This window comes from Calypte anna, chromosome 1, assembly GCF_003957555.1.
Source record: "Calypte anna isolate BGI_N300 chromosome 1, bCalAnn1_v1.p, whole genome shotgun sequence".
Taxonomy (NCBI): domain Eukaryota; kingdom Metazoa; phylum Chordata; class Aves; order Apodiformes; family Trochilidae; genus Calypte; species Calypte anna.
In genome coordinates, this window is record NC_044244.1 from 101,593,804 (window position 1) to 101,611,843 (window position 18,040).

An 18,040-nucleotide genomic window follows, 5' to 3' on the forward strand; every position below is an offset into this window, starting at 1 on the left:
ATGAACAAGAAAAAGACTAGATAGTAATTTTCCAGTTCTGTGTATCTAAAACATTAGATAATAATTTAAATAATGTACATTCTCAGTTATTCCTCAGTCTATCAGAGGAAGAATGCTTTCAAAATGTATAATTTCAGCTGTACAGTTTAGAACTGAGTATTTGATTTACAGAGAATTGAAGATACTGAAAATACTTTCAAGCTGACAAGTTGTATTAAATGAGGGAAAAGAGACTTTTTTTCCTGTTCTGGGTTATTTAATTGAAAGATATCAGTTTTTCAGTTCTAAGACAGGATTTTTACTAGTTTATACTTTTGTGAATTGAATATCAATATCTGTGCTTCTCTTTGGAAACAACATTGATTATTCTATTGTGCGTGAATGTTCATTAAAGAAAGTAAAGATAATAGTGTAAAGTCTCAATAAAGAAAGTGTAGTTGGAAAATCTCAATTCAAATAACAAAAATTCAGGATATTTTCTTCTTCTCTTTTATTTTTCCTATAGAAAGCAGACTAGAAACTCTTGTTGCCTTAGATAAATCTTAACACTAGCCATTCCAAATTCTCAAGATATAAGTTATTACATTTGAAACCTTAGAAAAAAAAAGAAAATCAATTAACCAAACTGATTTCTTCCATTAATTGTATCAAAAACCTTATGACTATTTTATCTAAAATCACTAAAGAACAGAAATCATGGAAAATATAATGAAGAGTATCAAACACTATATTTAATATCAGCTCATAGAGGCAAACAGGAATTTTAAATCCTTATGTTAAGCCTCAGTTCTTGTTGAGTAGGGATGTTAACTAAATAGTTTCTTTTCACATTGTGTCAATTTAAGTCTAAAGAAGGTTTAGTTCTATTGGTAGTAGGCATTCTTCATAGTTCTACTCATGTTTCATTAGTTATATGACCAGATGAATGTTTACTACCAATCTGGAAGGAATCTTTGCCTTCTAAGTATGTCAAAGTGATGTCAAAGAACAGAAAAGAGGATCATGCTTTGCTATCCATGGTGAAGGAAGAATGAGCATAGAACATCCACTAGACCACCTGACTCATTTTCAGTTCTGTGACTTCTTTGAGAGATCAGAAGTATTCATCAGTGTGAGAATTCTGTCAGCATGCTACACAATAAAAAGCACCCTTTATTTTTTTTTACCTTCCTCTTGTCTTTTCTTTAAAAAGTATTGGTGCTGATTTAATAGAAAAGAAAAATTTTTAAAAAACCAACAAAAAGCCCCTAACACAACATGCTAATGGTACTCTAAACTTTCACTTATTTGTACAGCTCTTATATTTGCCCTAAATACTTATTTACACAGAATGAGACAGGAAGTTCTTAATTTTATGTTTTAGCAAGAGTCAACAAATGGTTTGTGTGAAGAGAAAAAAATCTAGCATCAATAAAGATTTGCAACCAAATTCTGCTGATGTTCTTTAAATTTATCCCAGGAAAGGGATATAAGCTTAGATGATACTATACAGTAATAAGATCATTCTTAATTATTATTTGACCTATTTTTTCTCAGTGTTAGTAAAATGGAAGAAACACAGAACAAAATAGGTAATGCTGCATAAACTTTATGCTTGCTATTATAAGTATTCTTGACTGCCTATCTATTTTACCACTTTTTTTAGCACTCTCAAGAATGGTGATTGGAAGGTTTCTATTTTCTATGAATCTTCAGACTTTAACAAATATTCAGGTTTTAATTAGGACAAAGTTACACATTTCTCACTGTGAAAAGGCTGGTTTTCTGCACTGATGAAATCAGAGGCTGGGAAATGTAGAACAGCCTTTATTAAAAGGAAACTATTTTTAAAATAAAATCAGAGTTGAACAAGCAAATGATGTTTTTAACTGTTCTGTTCCACAGCATAACAGGTATTAAACGACTTTTATAATCTGCGGTTTTATATGTAAAGAAACAGACATAGTAACTAAGTGTGGTTTCTTTGACTAAAATGAGTGAAATATTAAAGATGTGTGTCTATAGTTTATCATATTTTACACCTAGCAGCTAGGCTCCATTTTCATCTCATATAGTAATTCAGAGGTAACTAGAATTTCTAGACTGTGTTTTTCACAAGCTTTCTATCAGCTGATATTTTGGAGCTTCTTGATAGTGTCTGGTTTGTATTTTAGCTGGGCAAAATTCAAATTCAAATATAATGAAAAGGTTTCAGTGGCTAACAAAAGTTTTGTTAAACGTAATAGGTTTATTTTCATCAAGACCACTAAATAGGTGAAAACAAATAGGAATATGAATAATAGAAACATGAAATGATTTGGGTTGGAAGGGACCTGAAAAATAATCTAGTTACAGCCACCTCTTCCCTGATAAATGGAAGTGTTTCATAAGGTTGTTTACAGGATAAATGGACAACTTGTAAATATGCTAATTATCTTACTCATACACAGGGAACATTGAAAAACAGCTCAGATTAAGTGACAAGGATCAGAATGAAGAATGAAAAAAAGTTTCTCAGGCAGAATTCACTAATTCCTGAAACTTTTAACAGTTTAGACCCTTCCTGTCTTGTTCAATTTTCTTTCCACAGTGCATATATTACACCATTTATGTAACTAGTCTATTGTGTGTATATGGTCTTCATTATACTGTTTTTATATAGTTCATAATAAGTTTTCAAAATTATTACTTAAATATACTTCAGAAACACCCTGTAAATTTCAAGCTGTAAATCATTTTACTTTGATTCCAATTCAATCAGCAACACTCCACAGTTTCACTGAAACCATCCTTATGTCTCAGGTTACAAATGCAATTATACCTATGTATAAAATAAGAATTGTCACTCAGCAATACTCTTCAGTTTCATTTCAAGTTGGTATTCATTTGGATTATGATAATCATATATTAAATATATGCTGTATTAAGAATATTAATAGGAATCCTGATATTGTTTTAATATTCAGGGTTCACAAAATATTACCAAATGTAAGAACAATAAATCAGAAAATGCACATTAAAGTGAGTATTTTTCATTATTTGAAAAAATATTTGTGTAACCTTTCTGGAGATATTTGTTCATTTCAGAGAATGCCATGTGTCTGGAAGCCATTCTAACATAAGTGCACATACCATATTGATGTAAATATAAGATGACTCAAAGGAGAAGAGTAAGACACTATGCATCTTTTTGAGTATAGTAATGCAGATTTCCTAAGTAAAAGATGTAGGCAAATCAATGAATGGTTCTGCTTTCTGTAAAATTTATGCTTAGCTTGAAAAGCTTCATAATCAGTGCACTCTGTCTCACTGACTATCACGGTGGAATTGCTTTCCCTAGGAGCTCCACGAGTACTTTTTCTATCATCTCCTTAAGATGAGAAGCTAAATCAAATATTAATGTCTAGAAGTCATGTAAGCACAAAAATTACATCTAAAATGACAAAAAAAGTTCCATAGCACAGATAGGGCTGAATGAGTTGTTTAAAATGGACCAGTATTTCCATAGCAAATAGAGTATTGCAACTCTAGGAATGATTGTGATATGAGATATTAGATATTTATCCTTATTAGATATTTATCCTTCTTCATCCTTTACCCTATTTACTGTATGTGTATATGCATACATGTACATACACAAACAACACTTGAATATTTTGGGTTTTTTTAATGATGTGGGAGAATACGAAAAGTAATAACACGGTTTTCTAGGTTTGGTTTGAATTTGTTCTGTTTTACTGAGATTTTTAATTGACTAGGTTGTGAATCCTGACATCTAACTATCTCTTCATAAATAAAAAAATAAATATTTGTTTTTCACAACTCTTTGTTATTTGAAATATCTATTTTTCACAATTATTTTTTATTTGAAATATCTATTTTAATAGAAATTAGGCATCTAGTTGCTTTTTAATACATCTTTGATTTCTTTTCCTCTAGCTAAATTCTTGAGTGAGGCTTCAGTTGGAGCTTTAATCATGAATCTTGAAGAATTAACATGTATGCTTCTGAATTTAAAGAAATTAATTTTTCCTCAAAAAAGATAACTATCCTCTAACTGGTATAAATGATAAATGAGTTGTTATGAAGTGTGATATTTAATTTTAAAGCAAATATTTTTTTTTTACTAGAGAGTCACTGATAAATCAGGGCATGCTTTGTCATAGGGGGGTTTATTACAGTAACTTGCCATGCTTGTTTCTTTTGATACTCAGTACAGTGAGATGGACTGTGTTGTCAAATTCAAATGTAATTTCATTTACTGAATATTCTCACTGACCAAAGTATCTTCAGACATGGTCCTGAAATAGTTAAAGCTGCAAAGATTAAAAATGTGGGCTTACAACTTTAATGTTTTAATTATCAAATGAAATAGATTATAGGACAGGTTGAGAAGATGTCATGGTGAAGACAGAAATTTTTGGATGAAAATATCTGTGGCTTTGTCTGTATATAGTTAGCACACATGAAGTAACCTTGAGTCTAATTTAGCTAAAAGCAATTAACATTTTACGTAACAGCTAGAATGATGTGCTGAGTTATACTGGTCTCTGGAAGCCCTATGTAGTACCTACTGTACTACTGTTCCTCCCTATTGCATGTTAAATCATCTTAGCCAGTGGCTCACCCTCTTCCCTTAGGCAATTAATTAAGGAGGAGGAAGACTACGCAGCCCTTGATCTTTACTCCATCTTTCAAAGTTGTGGAAAGGTTGTAGGAAACGTTGTGGGAAGGTTATTGAACTCAAGAGTTGGCAATCTACACTAACTACAGTATCAATGGTAAACAGTTGTATAAGAGTAGAAAGAAAAAAGGCAAAATTCATCATATATTTATTCCATTTACAGCTGAAAAATCCATTAATATTAAAGTAGCATATGTAATGGCCTGCTAAGATTTCACCAGTGCAGACAAATTAGGTGGATCAATACACTATTACATTGTCAATACAAACTGGCTTTGAGTTTAGGTAATGGTTCAAGATGATTCAAAATGAGCACACAGAGGAAATAATTGGACCTCCCATTAGAGAAAACCTCCTGCTTTGATCAGACAGTGCCACAGATTATAACTGTTTCTAGTCTGCTGAGCATGCAAAAAAAAAAAAAAAAAAAAAAAAAGAAATGAAAGCAGGACATCAAGAGACATGAAGCACTATTCTTCATTGCAATCACAGAGTTAAAGGAGGTTTTAGAGATGTCAGATAAAATAAACCAGACATTCAGCATACTGAGTGTGCACATCCTCACAGATTTTTCATCCCCAAAGATCTATGAAGTATATTGAAGATAACCTCAGTTGTCTGACAGCAGGGATTCAGCAGAAAGATTGCATAAGCATCAGATATCTTGAGCCATGTTATAATGGCCAGTTCAGGTAACTATTATATGTAGTTATCACACGAGAGGTTCTAACTGAGTGTGACAGTGACAAACACTTTGTTTACATTCTATCCCATGCATCATTATTTTTCTTGATGTTCTATTGATGATTATGAACTCAGCACTGCACAAAGCTCAGAAATTTCTGCATAGGAAAAACTTCTTTATTTATGTTACTTGAGGCAGCACTGCCTCATCTCTAAAGAGGTACCTGCTGAGCCTATTCATACCCCTGGTTACATGCCTATAATTATATCTTGATACACATTTAAAACCCTGCCCTAGCCCATTGGTGTATGTGAAATCACATGATAGGCCAATGGACTGATGCAGTGTCGCCAAATGATGCTACTCATCTCAGAGAGACCTCATTCTGGCAGGCTTGAAAACAAATACACTGCTGTCCAAAGATAAACCTGGTAGTGCTTCTATGATTGTCCTGGTTTGGGCCAGGATAAAGGTGATTTTCTGTTTTGTACTTTTACTTTTAGCTAAGTCTCTTGTAAGTAGTTGCACTTGCTGAAATGAACAGCAAGTTTCTCAGACAGTGTGTGCTTCTAGGATTGATAACACTTGATGTTTATAGTTACTGCTAGAGACTGGTATGCAGAGCCGAGGACACTGCTCAGCTCTGAGGAAAACATTTTACCGTCCAGGAGGATACAGAGGTCCCACCTGAGCCCTCCTTTAGGGAGGAACGGACAAGACAGATGCCAGAATTGACCAAACAGAGTATTCCATCCCATATACGTCACACTCAGTATAAATTTGAGGCATCACGAAGGCCGAGCCAGATCTTTTCCGGATTTCCTGCTTCCCTGTTTTCCCTTCCTTCACTCGGCATCCTGGAAGGATCCCGTCCGTTCGTTTGCCTGTGGTCCTGATCCATGCCAGCCCATATCTGTGTGTTCCTGCCTCCGGTTCCCGACTGCTGCCGACTCCAGGAGTCCAGCGTGGACTTTCCCAGGGCTGCCCTACAGCCTCGGTGGTGACGTGAGAGTTACTGGGGGAGAGGGGGGAGGAATGTGGTATCCATTTTCCTGTATATTTGTATATATTTAGTAATTTTACCTATTTATCATTGCTGTTTCATTAAAGTTGTGTAGTTTAGTTTCCAACCCATAAGTCTCTCTCCCTTATTCTCTCTCCTTTCTCTATCAAGGAGAGAGAGATTAATAGAGAGCGTCTGTTATTTGGTTTAATCGCCGGGCCAGTGTTAAACCGTGACAATGATAAGAGACTAAAGAAAAGGTAAAAAAAAAAAAGCTGTGTAGTAGCTGTGAGAAATAGAAATTAAAATAATGTGAGACAAGCAACAGCGCATACACCAGGGTCAGTGAAGGAGGGCGCAGTAGGTGCTCCAGACACCAGAGCCAAGATTCCCCTGCAGCCTCTTCAAAAGACCGTGGTGAAACAGGTTGTTCCCTGGCAGCCCATGGAGGACCACATTGAAGCACATATCCACTCTGCAGCCCCTGTAGGATCCCAGACTGGACCTGCTTTACTCTGAAGGACTGCAGCTTATGGAAAGGACCCATATTGGAGCAGGGGAAAAGTGAGAGGAAACCAGAAAAAGAGAGAAAGTGTTGTGTTTTACAAATCCCCTGTTTTCCATCTTGCATTGCTCAAGGAGAGGGAGACAGATAGGTCAGGAGTGAGGCTGAGCCTGGGAAGAAGTCAGGAGAAAAAGAACAAAGATGTTTTCAATTTTCTTTTTATTTCTTACTGTCCTACACTGTTATTAATTACAAAAATTTACATTAATCTTCCTCAGGTCAAGTCTGTTTTGCCCATGACAGTAATTCCTGAGCCATCTCCCTATCCTTACCTTGAACCAGTCTTCTTACTTCTTCCCCTGTCTCCCTGAGGCAGGCAACCAAAGTTAGCCCATCACAGTCATCCAGCCAGAAACAAGTTTCCTGAGACATGCAATCAGGTGGGTATTTCCATCCTTTCAGGGAGCAGTATCAGTATTGTTATCAGCCACCTTTTCCTCCTTACAGACACTGGCTTCCCAGGGCACTCTACCTTCTCCGAGGCTACACATCAGCTTCTGGGGAAGAAGTCTTCCTCCTGTCACCAGAAGTTACAAGCTTCTAGTCTTTCTTTTTGTAAGAATCTCCTTTAGCTTCTTATCTGAAGCTATTTTCTATCTCGTTCATTAAACTATGAGTCTCAGTCTCTTGTCTCTGCAGGGTCTCTCCAAAGACAATCTTGTTCATCTACTCTGATGGTACATAGTCAGTTTGCCTCTTCCTCAGCCTTCTTCATGTAATGAAACAATTCTAACAATTCCAACAGCCTGTACAATTACCTGATCTCATTTTGTACAGTGCCTCATTCTCAAGATAAAAAAAAACAAAAACCACATTACTAGCTCAGTGATGTTGAAACATGAATAAAATATATTTTGTCTAGGTGAGATATTCATAACTTATATAGCACATAGTACTCAATCCTATAAGCACCGCTGATTATAATATTCAATAACTTCAGAAATTCAGTAAATGTCAGTAACATGTACATGACTAAGCATGCATACATGAGCACAAAGCTGTTGTTCTCCAGATTTGCCTAGGTCAGAAAAATATGTACAGGGCTTCATACAAAGAACCAATGATACTGAAATTTAATTCATAATATATTTGGGCTAATACAATTTGCCTGCAGAAAGACATCCTCCAAAAAAATCACAAATATGTGCTGTAAAGTAAGGGTTTTTTTCTATTTAGGATAAATACATAGAACTAAGTATAATGAGCATTATAAACTACTTTTCCATATAAAATTGTGTATACAAATATGTAAGAGCTATTAATGTATGATCTAGTGAAACTGTAATTGTGAAATTGTAATAATGATATTGTAACATATGCATGTTATGTTGTAATTGTTTTGATACAGCATTTTCTTTTCTCATATTAACATACGAATTTGCATTTCTTTGATCATTATTAGAAATTTGTTTATTACTATCTTTATGAAAGCTGAATAAATATTAGATGAACACAAACCTTTGGAAATTAAATTTAGTTTTTATATCTTTTAATTGGGAAGTGTTAGAGGACTGTTCTGGTCCAGATTAAATTAATATAATTTTTGCTTGTGACATCTCAAAATGCTGCCAGATGATCGTACAGTGTTTTTAAAAGATAAAAAAAAGTTGTGAATATAACTTAATCTTCTATACTGTGTAAACAAAACAATTCATAGTCATTACTATTGCAGATGACAAATTTTAATGTTACCAGGCTACATCAGCATTTTTAAAAATAATTTCTTACACTTAACTATGGCATTCTGGTGTTCTTATATTCTCTTTGTTTTAAATTCTTATGTCTCAGCTTTAACAGCTCTTTTCTTATAGTCAATAAAATTAATCTCTCTCAGATCAATGTACATAATTCAATACTTATTACTCAAGTCTAACTCAAGTTGATACATTTCATTGGACCTTTTCCCCATAAGGCAATCACATATACACTTTTATTTTCTTGCATTGTGAAAAATCAGATAGACATAAACACTTATATATGTTTCTGGGATGCTGCATTGCACCAGAGAGAGACATTGTGCATTTTCTTTGCACCCTGTGTATGTTGTGTTCCATTAAGGGAGTGTGAAATATCTATGTTCTATGAAAACAAAAAACATAACCTGTTGAAAATATGTCACTAAGTTCATGAAGTGTCAGTTAAGTATTCATAAGCTAAATTATTGGATTTTTTTTTCTACAAACATGATGCAATATGATGATGTACAGACAACTTTATTAAAATGTAGAGTTGCTGTTGTCATAATATGCTTGAAGACACGTTTCTCACCTGGGCAAGATTGTACTTTCCTCAGGGAGGTACTTACCCTGCTGAAAAATTTCACAGAATGCAAGATGTAGAAGGCAGAAGAGCCAGAAAAATTCTGGGGCAACCTGAAGGATCAGGATACTTAGAAAAGGAGTAACTAATCAGACATCAAATAATAGCAAGAAATTTAGTGCAGATTATGTTACAGGAGTTTGTTACAAGTTGCAGCCAAGGACCTTCATCTGAAGAACAGAGGGCAAATGGAGAGAGCTGTGTGTTTTCTCTATTGTTTCCCTCTGTCTGATGTAGTCACTTTTAGTTGGTCTACTAAAAAAAAAAAGGTTTTAGAGGGGCGTGGGAGGTTACTTAAAAGGCCACCTTCATTCTTATTTCGGGAATTTAGAAGAAGAGAACAGCTCAAAGCTCTGCTAACTCCAGGTGTCTCTGGAGCCCTTAGGGCACAGGGAATGAAAGCATGATGACAGATGGAAACAAAACTACCCCTGTGTGGGGTTGTTTGTTTGTTTGTTTGATTGTTTGTGGGTTTGTTTTTGCTTTTATCTGAAAAAATAATAATTCGACTTAGTGCTCGGGTTATTTAAAAGTATTCAAAAAATACTCGGGGTCACCTTTAGTGATTTATGAACTCTTCAGGGAAAATAAGCAAGTATTTAATTTGCAACTGTAAATAGATTAAACAAAACTGTTTCCGAGGTTTGAAACCAAACTGATTTTTTCCTGTTATGGAAGTTAGAATTTAGAGTTAAGGTAATCTTTTAGCAGAGGATATCAAAATTGTTTTCTGAAGTTGATGTGTAATGCTTCATTGCATGTACTATCAACCACTTCTTAGTTTAAGAGTGGATAATTTAACTGGTAACTGCACTGTGTTGTCCATCTTGCTCACATAGATGGTCCACTTTGCTGTTGTTAAATATTGTATAAGCTCCAATTTATCTATTATATGGTAATTACACTCCATAACTGAGGCCATTCTGTCTCCAAAGCAGTCAGGGTTAATGTACTACTATGACATTTTCCTTCCATACACAGGCGTTTTCACTGTTTATCCTAGATTGAAACTAATTCCATTTTGGTTGCTCAAATGCAAAATAAGATCTATTACTCCATGACATGCAAAGTTTACAGCCTCCTAAAATCCAGCATAATAGCTCTGGAGTGTATATATAATCACAAAATGGTATCATATACTCCCAAATGAGAGTCAATGTCAATACTATGAGCTGAGGTACATGAAAGCAGAAGTACATGGAACACAGCACACAATACTTTTTAAAGTATATTTCACTGGGTAAAATGTTTTTGTTGTTTACTGGGTTTACAAAGATAGAGAAAATGATAGCGGGGTAAAATAAAGAGATAATAAGATTTATGACAACAAAATATAACCTTGTGCTAAATCATTTCAGTTTTCAGGAAGGACTATAAATTAATTTGATTGTTTGGGTTTTTTTGTTTTGTTTTGTTTTTTGGTAAGGGATGATTCATTAAAACTGGAAGGAAGGGAGTCGTTTCAGTATGTGCAACTGTTATTTTATTATGGGACAAAATTGTAATCTTGGAACAAAAGGAGCCTCAGTTCATAATCTTGGTGCCATCTCTTCCTCTTTGCATTGCCTTAGGTAAACCATTCCACTTCTCTTCTGTCATCAACCTGAAATCAAGATGACAATATTTTTACACTTCATTCACAAACTGGTTGGTAAAGATTAATTACTTAACCTCTGTACTTTGTTTTGAACATGAAATGTGTTATATAAAGGTTAAGTAGTTGTATTATTATGGTAACCAGGAATAAGAAGTGATGCATTTTATATATGAAGGCAGAGCAGTAATTTTATTTAATCTTCGTACTATACAGAAAAAACAGAATTTTTATAATTAATATTAGCTATCTAATTACCTACAACTCCTTCAAGTCTCTGTATTCTTGGAAATAAACTGAATAACTTTTAAAAGTATGAAAAATGTTAAGAGAATTTTATTTGTAATTTTTCTTGAATCTGTTCAACTATTGACATAAAAGACGTTTTTGGCAATTAAATAGGAAATGTATCTATGCCTTTAATATTTTAATGGGTTATTTCAGAATTACTTGGAGGAACTGATCAATATTTCATAGGTTCACCACTGTATGTAGCTGTTTAAGGCACTTTGATCAGATTGAATTATGGGTCTTTTATCTTGCTCTGGAAGTCAACATTTCCAATAGATAACTGTTGACAATCATGATTCTGAGTCTTTAATTATATTAATCACAAAAAAAAAAAAAAAAAAAAAAACAAAAAAAAAAAACAACAAAAAAAAAAAACAAGCCAAGCCAAAACAAAAAAGAGAGATTTTGAATAACAGCTGAAACAGTCATGACCTAGCACTGCAAAAACAGATTTATGGTCATCAAATATAAGGAAAGTCACTAGGAAACGTGCAAACAATAATAAGAATATTAAGGAGACCAAACAGCTGTACAGTGTTATTCACCAAGGTCTTAAGCCGTTCAGAAAAGACAGAGTGATAACAGTACCATTTAGGAAGTTTCTAGATATGGAGGAAAGAGCAACCTGCTATTGCAAGAACCTTAACTGTATTTAAGTAAAGCTTGTCTGGATTTAAGAGTACAATGTTTTTAGACAGACAGAAAAAGTAGATGCAAAAGACTGAACAAAACAAAATCTGCAGAAACGTGGTGTATTGCAGTGTTTGTTTTCTTATGAAATTCTCTTGGGTTTATTGGGAGTTGTCACATTTTAATGTCTTAAATGAAATGCCATTGTAGGAAATATGAGTTAGATATTAGTAGAAAAGAAAATTAAGTTTTTCCAACCAAAAGTTGATATTTCTGAAGATCAAGAAGCTGAGGAAAAAGCTGATTAAATTTAGGATATAAATATATTACTTGAAACTGACCATTACTAAAGTAGAAATCAATTATGAAAAAGAAATATTTGCTATTTTAAAAGACCCTTTAGCTAAATACTTTTCATTGTCTAAATAAAAATCTTTGAAGAAAGTCTCTGATGTTTCAAGTTGACCCAGTACGGATCTATAAATTGAATCACACACTTTGCAGACTCTTACTACAGGAAAATTTTGCATTATCTAAATTTTAAAGTATTCCATCACATTATACACCTTTTTATCTAGCTTTAGATAAGAATTCTTTATTAAGTATGCTTCTTTTCCCCCTCATTTCATTCATTACATGCCCACATAAATGCAGAATTCAAATTCTGCTGTTTTAAAAAGTATTAAAAAAAAAATAAAGAAATAAAGGTTCCAACACAAAAACTAAGGTTAGATTGTAATTTTCTAAGTATAGAAGATATAATTTAGAAATTACATCTTCCTAACTTCAGACAAAATTTTATTATTATTTCTCAGAAAATAATGATTATTGGGAAGTACTAAGGAAACACGTTTAATCAATTAGAATGGTTGTGTTCACAGATGCCAACAGTGAAAAGGGTTTTCAAAGTCTCCTCAGATTAAATAACCTGGCAGACAAAGGTCTTGAAAAGAAAAGTTAATCAGGTTTTCGTTTATAATTATCCTGTTTAACTTGTTCCTTTCACAATCTCTATTTCTTCTATTTTTTTTTCTCTTGCTGCCATGTCTACTATAAAGGCTCTTCTTTTGAACCTTTTCTGATGGCATACCAGTCAAAAATAGAGGTAGGGTTTTGTTGCACTGTGGTTTCTGGGGGTCCTAATCAAGATTCAGTGAAGATCAGTGAGTATTTCATATTTCAATCCTGTGTGCCTATGTGCATTATTTATGATTGTCCCTGTACTTATCAATGTAAAACGAACAACACAGAGAAAAAATTGACACTGAGAGCTACCCATCCTCTCTATGGTTATACTTTTCAGTAAGCAAACAAATCAGTAAAAGCTGAACAAGTCCACTAGATAGCACATAATCCTCTCTAGAGGTTGTTAGCACTTACAAAACAGGAGGACATTTCTATTGTACTTAGAGGAATATAAAACTCCAGAACTGAAGTTTAGTAATTTTGGAACCAGACAAGGGAGAAAGAGTCAAGGAGAACTCTTGGAAACACCTAAAAATTATATGTATACTGAGTGTGACAGGACAGACTTTTCTGCAATAGCAGTCACACAGGGCATGGAGCACATTAATTTTAGTCAGTTAATTTAGAAGTGCAGTTTTGGTTTTGTAGGTGATTCCTCTGAATTACTTGTGAGAAGTGCATTTTTTTCTGGGGCATTATCAAATTATTTCTCATGTAACCTGTGAAGCTTTCATGAGAAAAGCCAGATGTATTATGATTATAGGAATTAAAGTCATAGAGTATAAATTTAGCGCTCACATTTCCTGGTTTGGAGTGCTTGGTTTTACAACTTTAATAATTTGATAATAGTTTGTTTGTATGAATGCGCAGATATGGCATGCTAATATGGCATCTGCCTCTCAATTTTGAACTACAGAAGGAAGAAAATTAAACAGAAATATGTGATTTCAACTAATTTAAAGATATATGGTGCTCCATTGGAAACATTTTTTCTACTTAGCTGAAGATGTTTAAAACATTGAGCAGAAACCCAGTACATTCAATTCTTTTCTTGGCTTAAAACCAGGTTTATGTTTCAGTTATTTTATATTCCAGAACCAGCATTCTTGTTTGTTTGACTCTTCTTTTTTTGTATGCAAATGGAGTGTATTTTAGCAATAGGTAGCACTCACATTTGCATCCTAATCGGTGACTTAGAATGCCCAGCATTATCCTTTAGCAAAGTCAGCCTTTCATATTGAAATTTAGAATGTCAGAATGACTGAGAATAGATGGAGAACTAATAATTATGTTTATTTTAACCTGTTCCAGAGTTTCGATAATTCTCTCCAGGGAAAGTGAAGAGTACAGCATTTACCTACTTTTATAGATGTGATTTTTATATTAATAGTTTTAAATGTCTTACTTTATAATATTAAAAAAGATTGTGCTGATTGTGATTTTACTTTTAAAAAATATCTTAAATGTTTGCTTGTATTACTGGTCATTTTTTTAGTTGAATGAGAAGAATTTTTGCAAGAATATTGGTGGATGTGCACACCCATATATGTTTATATATGTGTATATACATATGTTTATTTATTTGCATATACATTCAGGTATGGAGAAGACTAGGGGGAATGGATACAAACTAGAGGAGGGCAGATTTAGATTGGAAGTTAGGAAGAAGTTCTTCACCATGAGGGTGGTGAGACACTGGAACTGGTTGCCCAAAGAGGTGGTGGAAGCCCCATCCCTGGAATTTTTTAAGGCCAGGCTGGACAAGGCTCTGAGCAAGCTCATCTAGTGTGAGGTGTCCCTGCCCATGGCAAGAGGGTTGGAACTAGTCGATCTTAAAGGTCCCTTTCAACGATGAAAATTCTATGATTCACACGCACATAAAAATAAATAAAGGTATAAGGCAATTATGTAGTGAATAATATGCACACATGATCACTAGGATTTAAGAAGCTGCTATGCTAAGCAGCAGGCATTTCAAAATCCCTGGAAGATGTCTAAAGAGCCTTTGATGGCCAGGCAGGCATCAATCAGGTAGGAAGAAGTCCTCACTGTTGGCAGCTTGCTGTCTTACAAAGCCTCTGTCACTGACATTTTTCTACCTTTTCCCTTTAGGATTTTAAACCTATCCATTTAATTGCTTTTCCATCTTGATTTTTCGCAGGACTAATACCTCTAAAGTCCTACTTCCATCTATAGTTCTTATCTTGCATGTTCTTGCTACACAGACTTTCTCACTCCTCTGTCTTAAAATATAGCAAATTCCTCTGTCTGGTCCTGAGACCCTTCAGAGACAGATGTAGAATATGCAGTTTCAGGTGAGAAGAAATCTCAGAGTGATTTAGAAAGGAAAGTGTTATACAGGTGACCTAATCACAAAATTTATTCTAGTTATATCAATTACCTTAATCAAAAAATACCCCATTAGAAGTATTAAGAACAAAGTAACCACACGAATCCCTTATAATAAGGAATGTTAAAATAATCTAATAATATTTAAAGATCACAGAAGGCAGCTACTTCTAAATTGTTTATTAAACTTATTAGACTAATTTGGTTTATTACACTTATCAGGGCTATGAAAATCAGGGAGAAGGAACACCTCTCCTACAAAGACAGGCTGAGGCATCTGGGGTTGTTCAGCCTAGAGAAAAGAAGGCTCTGGGGAGATCCAATAACAACCATCCAGTACCTGAAGGATGCCTAGAGGAAGGCTGGAGACGAATTTGCCCTTATAAGGGCAAGTGATAAGATGAGGAGCAATGGTTTTAAATTAGAGAAAAGTAGATTTAGATTGGATATTAGGAAAAAAAATTTTACCAAGAGCATGGTTGAAAAATGGAACAGGTGACTCAGGGATGTAGATGAGTCCTCATCCCTGAAGATATTCAAGCTGGGGTTTGACAAGGCTCTGAGCAACCTGACCTAGTTGATGGTATGCCTGCTTACTACAGGGGGGTTGAACTAGATGACCTTTATAGGTCCTTTCCAACCCAAATTGTTCTATAATTCTATGAATTCGCACTAGACAAAAAAGGACTATCTATGTCACACAAGATTTTGTCAAATCTCTTAATTTTTCACTTTTTGTTTCTCTTGCACCTGAGCTTAAATAGTAACATCTTAGAAAGCTTACAAATATCTTCAGCAACAGATGTAGAACTGGAGTATGAGAATGTTAGGTGCAATAAATATGAAAAAGTATTTTCCTTCATGTAAACATGTGATTTTCTTCATAAAGGACATCTAGTACAATAATAAAGCCTACTTTTAAATCTTCTGACCATAAGACTTTTTTTTAACAGCAGTAACACTTCTATTCTCAGATGAGGAAACTAAAATCTGAGCCAGAATAACTTCTTCAAAGCTGTAGAGGCAAAGAAGCACAGAGGCTGCAAGGGAGCTCATACTTTTGAGTCTCATGTCAGCGGTCTGTCTGGTTTCAAAGTACTCTTGCCTATGTTTAAGACCCTTACAGTACTCCAACGTATATGACAAAAATCTGATGCACACAAGTCAGACCACTGAATAACTTTATATCACTAGCCATGATAAATTCTATCATTTGAGAAGATATTTCATACCTAGATTAACTGCCTAAGTCTGCTTAAATAAATAAATAAATAAAATAAAGTCCTAAAATTAAATTTTGATAGGGTTATTTGGGATGTTAGGTGTCTTCCTGTAACCAGCTATTAAATTCTTGGTCAAAAGGCAGAAGGATTTGGAAATTAAAACTTTGCCATTCTTTCAACCTTGGCACCAAAGTAGGATGCATCCTTCAAATCTCTTGCTTGGAAAAGTAGAATGCAAATTAGATATTTTCAAATAGCTTGAAATCTGGAACAAAGTTATGATTATTTTCAGGTAGGAACTAAAACCAGCTTCTGATATTTAGTACCTGATTGATATATATTTTTGGTGGGAAGAGCAAGGTCAGGGAGTTGAACATTAGATGTATGAGATAAGGATCAAAGAGTGAAATTGATATATCCTCTACATGTTTCCATTTAATGTCCCCATGTCTCTTAAAATGTGACAAGAAACACTGTTCTGATATATAATGCAGAAATAACTGTCTTCTGTGTTCCTCTAGCACATAATGTAAAATAAAAGGGTATCTAATATTTTATACTTTTTCACCACGTGTGTTGTAGAAAGCCTTTAAGAGATTTGTGAATGATCCGGTCATGCGATTGAAGTAGGGTCACTGAAGTACTTCAGACTGTCTTCTGAAGTTTAATTAATTTTATGCTAAGTTAGTTTTTCAGAAGCAACCATCTAGTGGAAATGGAAAAGCTTTTAATTAACAAACATCAGATCTCCTACTTAGTAGTTATATGAAGACACATAAACCTGTAGTCCTTATATTATCTCATCATATAATTATTTCTCCATATCCTCTGCTACCAGTCAAAAAAACCCCCCAACCCTTTGTACTTCTTCAAATTGGATCTTTCTTTTATTAAACTGCTGCTAATAATAGAAGAATATTTCAGAACATAGAATTAGTAGAAAGCTTCTTTTTCTGAAATTTCACATAAAATAATGATTAAACTCCTTTCTTTCAAAGACTCTATATCTGTGTTCTTAATTCTAAACACTAAGAAGCAGTATTCTAAGAAACTATTGACCTATTTCTTAAGTAAATCTCAAGACAAATGCAAAAAATATTTTGCTGTCAATATTCAAAAAGGGTATTAATACATTACACAGCAGGGAGTGTGTAGGATGTGAAACACTACAATTTGAGATAAATATTCATTAAAGTTTTATGGTTCTGTCTTAAACTATGGCTTCACTCTGCTAAGCATTGAAGATGTATGAAGTGATGAATAGTTCTCTGTTAGCCTACAGTTTTAATAGGTAAGACAGATTATGGGAAGGGCAGAGAGTGGGAAAAAAACAAACCAAGACAAATGAAAATACCTTCTCCCACATCATTCAAAGCCCAGTACCTGGTTGCCCTCGTTTGAGCCAGGACAGAAACAATTTTCATTTTTCAGTTTTATTATATTTTTCAGTCTCATGTTAGTAACTGCATTTCCTGAAATGAACAGCGTGGTTTTAGGTTGTGTCTGATTCTGAGACTGTTAAGGCTCCATGTTTATATCTATCAATGGGCAGTGCTATGCAGAACCAATGCACCAGAAACAAAAGGAGGAAAAGGGGTCACACTTGCAATGCTCCTGTGGGGAGGAGTGGACTAGATCAATGTCTAAAATAGATCAAACAAAGCATTCTATCCCATACACTTCATAGTTGCTATAAATCTGAGGTATCACAAAGGTTAAACTCTCTTCACCCCATGGGTGGGATTTGTCTGC